Source organism: Rhincodon typus, chromosome 9, assembly GCF_021869965.1.
Source record: "Rhincodon typus isolate 14 chromosome 9, sRhiTyp1.1, whole genome shotgun sequence".
Lineage (NCBI taxonomy): Eukaryota > Metazoa > Chordata > Chondrichthyes > Orectolobiformes > Rhincodontidae > Rhincodon > Rhincodon typus.
In genome coordinates this window covers 38,210,009-38,216,008 of record NC_063340.1, presented here as the reverse complement: position 1 = coordinate 38,216,008, position 6,000 = coordinate 38,210,009, and positions in this window count along the sequence as shown.

Sequence of the window (6,000 nt, the reverse complement as noted above, 5' to 3'; positions counted from 1 at the left end):
TTCTAAATTCCATAAATACTGGAATGACGCCTGCACATGGAAAAGTTGCAACTGTAACTCCACTATTTTAGAAAGATGGGAGAAAAAAATAATGGGAGCTATGGATCTTCTGGCCTGATATCAGCAGTCAGGAAAATACTACAAATTATTATATAGAATGTAATAACATTTAGGTTCACTATATTCATTCCAGAGATGAGGGGTTTGTCTTATGAAGAATTTGTCTTATGGAGTTTAGAAGCATGGGAGATCTAATTAATGCGTATAAGATGTTAAAGGGGATTGACAAAATTCCCTCATGATGGGGAATCTGGAACAAGAGGTCGTAGTTTTAGGATAAAGGGTGGCAGATTTAAAACAGAGGTGAGGAAGAATTACTTCTTTCAAAGGGTCATGAATCTGTAGAATTCACTACCCCAGAATGTGGTGGACGCTGGGAGATTGGGTAAATTTAAGGAGGAAATAGGCAGATTTTTAATTACTAACGGGTTGAAGGGTTATGGAGAGGTGGCAGGAAAGTGGAATTGAGGCCAATAATGCAATCAGCCATGGTCGTATTAAATGATAGAGCAGGCTTAAGGGGCTGAATTGCTTACTGCTGCTCCTAGTTAGGAAATAATGACCTAACTGGCCAGGGTTACCATGAACTTATAAGGGGAAAAGCAAATTATGTTTGATAAATCTATTAAGAGCTTTTAAAGGCAGAGCAGATAAGGGGGAGCCAGTTGATGTGGTACATATGGATTTCCATAATGCTTTCACTAACATCCTGCACAGGTTAAAAAACATTAGAACACGGGGGAACAGGAGATAAAATACGTGCAAAGATTTAGGTGCAAAGATTCAGGATTGCTTAAAGCAAACAATAAAATATGGTTTATTAAAAACTGAGAGAACTGCGGATGCTGTAAATCAGAAACAAAAACAGAAATTGCTGGAAAAGCTCAGAGGGTCGGGCAGCATCTGTGAGGAGAAATCAGGGCTAATGTTTTAGGTCCAGCAACCCTTCCTCAGAAATATGGGTTATTCTCAGGATAGTAGATGGTGACCAGTGGTGTACAACAAGAATCAATGTGGGAATGTATGTTGTGATTATAACAAAGAAGCTTCAATGGGATTTGGACAGGATCAGTGAATGAGCAAGAACATAGCATATAGTGTGGATTAGGGTAAGGTTTCCCATTTCAGTACGAGGAACAGAGACGCAGAATATTTCTTAAACTTTTTTTTTAGTCATACAGCATGGAAACAGACCCTTCGGTTCAACAAGTCTATGACAACCAAGTTTTCCAAATTAAACCAATTCCACTTGCCTGCATTTGGCCCATATCTCTCTAAACCTTTGCTATTCATGTCTTTCAAATGTTGCAATTGTATCCGTATCTACCACTTCCTCTGGCAGTTTCTAAGTACGAACCACCCTCTGCATGAAAATGTTGCCCCCCAGGTCCATTTTAAATCATTCTCCTCTCACCTTAAAATTAAGCCCTCTAGTCTTGAAATCCCCTACTCTAGAGAAAAGACCTTTGCTATTCACCTTATTTATGCCCCTCATGATTTTATAAACCTCTATAAGGTCACCCCTCAACCTCCAATACTCCAATGAAAAAGTCCCAGCTTAACTAACCCTCCAGTCCCAGTAACATCCTTATAAGTCTTTTTTGCACCCTCTCCAATTTAATAATATCTTTTCTATAGCAGGGTGACCAGAACTGTACACTGTACTCCAAAAGTGGTCTCACCAATGTCCTGTACAACCTCAACATGGCTTCCCAACTTCTGTACTCATTGGTCTGAGCAACGAAGGCAAGCATGCCGAACACCTTCTTTACCATCTTGTCTACCTGTGACGCAACTTTCAAAGAACTAAGTACCTGACCCCCTAGGTCTCTCTGTTCGACAATACTCCCCAGAGCCCTACCATTAACTGTATAAGTCCTGCCCCTGTTCGTCTTACCAAAATGCAACACCTTGCTTTATCCAAATTAAACATCATCTGCCACACCTCAACCCATTGGCCCAATTGATAAGGATCCCTTTGCAATCTTGGATAACGTTCTTCCCTCTGCACTATACCACCAATTTTGGTGTCATAGTGAAACAGTGGAAGCGTTGGCATTTTAAAGAGCTAGGTGTCCTTGTTCATATGTCACTGCAATTGCAACAAACAATTAGGAAGGCCAATGGTATATTGACCTCTATCAGGAGACATTGAGCATGCAGGATTAATGATATCTACAAAACCTTGATGAGATTGCAACTGGATATTGTGCATATTTTTGGTTCCCTTACCTAAGGAAGAGTGCAATTCCATTAGGGGAGTGCAGCAGTGGCTTACCAAGTCCCTGGGATGGCAGGATTGTCCAATGAGGGAAGATCAATGAAGCTGGGCTTGCATTCTCAAGAATTTAGAAGAATGAGAAGTGTCCTAAATGAAATTTACAAAATTCTTAAAGGGAGAGGTGAAGAAAGAGTTTTTCACCTGGCTGGGTTGGGCTAAGACTAGTCCCAGAATAACAGGTAAAACATTTAGATTGAGATAACGAGGAACACTTTCACTCAGAAGTAGTGAATCTTTGGAATTCTCTACACTATAAAACATAAGACATAGGGGTAGGAGTTAAAAAGTACAACCCATTAAGTCTTCTCCACCATTCAATGAAATCATCTCTGATCAGATAATCCTCAACTCTGCTTTCCTGCCTTTAACCCATAACCTTTAATAAAAATCTATCTCAGCCTTGAATATACATAATGACCAAGCCTCTATGGTAAAGAATTCCTCAGATTCACAACCCTCTGAGAGAAGAAATTTCTCCTCACCTGTGTCTTAAATGTGCAATCCCTTTTCTGACATTATGCCCTCTGATCCTAGACTCTCCCACAAAGGGAAACAACCTTTTGCATCTACTGTAGAACATAGAACATAGAACATTACAGCGCAGAACAGGCCCTTCTGCCCTCGATGTTGCACCGACCTGTGAAACCAATCTGAAGCCCATCTAACCTACACTATTCCATTATCATCCATATGTTTATCCAATGACCATTTAAATGCCCTTAAAGTTGGCATATCAAATCTTCTAAGAATCCTGTATGTTTCAATAAAGTTGCCTCTTATTCTTCTATATCCCAACAAACACAGGCCCAATCTTTCAATCTGAGGACATGCCTGGCAATGGTCACACTGTAACAGGACATTTAACTGTAGATGGCGATGGTGATGGAGGATCGCTCGATAGGCATGGGAGAAAATGGAGTAAAAACCGAAAGAACTGCGAATGCTGTAAATCAGGAACAAAAACAAAGTTGCTGGAAAAATTCAGCAGGTCTGGCAGCATCTGTGAAGGAAAAAACAGAGTTAATGTGTTCTGAGGAAGGGTCACCGGACCCAAAACATTAATTCTGTTTTTTCCTTCACAGATGCTGCCAGACCTGCTGGGGAAAAAGGAGTCTTTGGTAAAATGAGGACTGATGGGAAAGGGGGGAAAGAGACACAAAGAATTCCTCAGCCCAAAGTAACCCAAAGGCTTTTTTCCTTGTACAGGACATAAATAGTTGCTTATTTATCCTCATTTCCCCTCTTGTTTACATTGACCAGTGCTAGTGGAATAAAGAATCCCAGCCTTCATGATATTTGGGCTTTCCATGTGCTCAAATCTCATGCTATATTTCTGGCTTATTTGGTAAGATTCAAACCTGTACAAGGAGATCCCAATGCATTATAGTATTTCCCTGGAGTTGGTGATGTTGTTTGATCACATTATCATCTGGGATCCATCCTCTAATCAATCAGGGCAGTGTACTGGAGGACTTACGAGCGGAAGCAGTGAAGGAAGGGAACATCCAGACAGGGATGAGGAGGATTAACAGTGATAAACCTTATTCATCTCTCTTTCAAGCAAGGATCATAGATCAGAGAGAAAGACTGAACTCCCAGGACAAGGAAAGAAGCTAACATCACGGAGGTGTCTGTCAATGCAGACAGGGTTGTAGGCCTCAGGCTGAAGAAGCAGGCAGATAGATTCCTGCACAGCAAACGCAGATCCAGTCCTTGCTGTCCAATCTTCACAGTAAGCCTTTCAGTCACTACCCTCAAGAGGTGTTGAAATTGTAACTGGGCTATCCTGAAGGCTTCCCTCAAGAAATGCAACAATAATGTTAATTCATGGGAGACCCTCATTCAGAAGAAACTGACTTGGAGGAAATTCTGTATAAAGGGACACACTTCATTGAGAAGGCCCATCAGCAACAAGGAGTACAGAAAAGAAACTAGAGAAAGGATCTCAAGGCCAAGGAGCACTTCCACCTCCTAGAAATACCAATGAAAAGTGTGGGCGGAGATGCAGCTCTGAGGTGATGCAAGGACCCACAGAACTCATTACTAGTAAAGTCATAGAGTCATAGAGCATGGAAACAGACCCTTTGGTCCAGGTAGTCTATGGCGACCATGCTCCCAAACTAAATTAGACCCACTTGCCTATGTTTGGCCCGTTTGCCTCCAAAATTTCTTACACACTTACCAAACCTTACATACTTACCAAATATCTTTTAAATGTTGTAACTGTACCTGCATCCACCGCATCCTCTGGCAGTTTACTCCACACACGAACCACACTCTGTGTAAAAAAGTTGCCCCTCGTGTCCTTTTTAAAATTTTCTCCTCTCACCTTAAAAGTATGCCCCCTAGTTTTGAAATCCCCCACCCTAAGGAAAAGACACTTGCTATTCACTTTATTAATGCTCCTTATGATTTTATAAACCTCTATATAAGGTCACCCCTCAACCTCCTATGCTCCAGTGAAAAAGTCCCCATCTATCCAGCCTATTTTTTAATTCAAACCTTCCATTACCAGCAACATCCTGGTAAATCTTTTCTGAACCTTCTCCAACTTTCAAAGAACTATGTACCTTAACTCCTAGTCTCTCTGTTTGACAATACTCCCCAGGGCCCTACCATTGATTTAAAGCCCCGCCCTTGTTTATCTTACCAAAATGCAATACTTCCCACTTATCCAAATTAAACTCTACCTGCCGCTCCTCAGCCCATTGACCCAATTGATCAAGATCTCTTCGTAATCTTAGGTAACCTTCTACACTGTACACTACACCAACAATTTTAGTGTCATCCGCAAAATTACGAACCTTGCCTCCTATATTCTCATCCAAATAGTTTATATAAATGACAAACAAAAGTGGATCCAGTACTGATTCCTGTGGAACATCGCTGGTCACAGGCCTCCAGTCTGAAAAACAACCCTCAACCACCACTCTATGTCTCCTACTATCAAGCCAATTTTGTATCCAATTGGCAAGGTCACCCTGAATCCCATGTGATCTAACTTTACTAATTAGTCTTTCATATGGAACCTTGTCAAAAGCTTTACTAAAGTCCATGTAACCAACATCTACCACTCTGCCCTTTTCAGCATTTTTGGTTACTTCCTCAAAAAACTCAACCAAATTTGTGAGACACAATTTCCTTCGCACAAAACCATGCTGACTATGCCTAATCAGTCCTTGCCTCTCCAAATCTACGTAAATCCTATCTTTCAGAATCACCTCCAACAACTTACCCCCACCAATGTCAAGCTCACAGGTCTAAAGTTCCCAGGGTTCTCCTTACAGCCTTTCTTAAATAAAGGAACAACATCAGCTACTCTCCAATCCTCCGACACCTCACCTGTGGTTATAGATGATACAAATATTGCTGCTAGGGTCCCCACAATTTCTTTCCTGACTTCCCACAATATCCTGGAATACACTTGATCAGGTCCTGGAGACAAACTGAAGTAACAAGTGCTGCCAATCATATGCCTCCCAGAGCCCTGACTCACCTAGAGCCCAACATGGGTGGACCACCAGAGAGCCTGGATCTCCTTGGAGATACCCATACAGATAAGAGTATGAGGTCTTCTTGTGCAAATGCTGGATATCACTGCAGTCATTACCATTTGCCCAGATTGGTGGCGCAAGTAAAGAATGCAGCCCATAATGTGG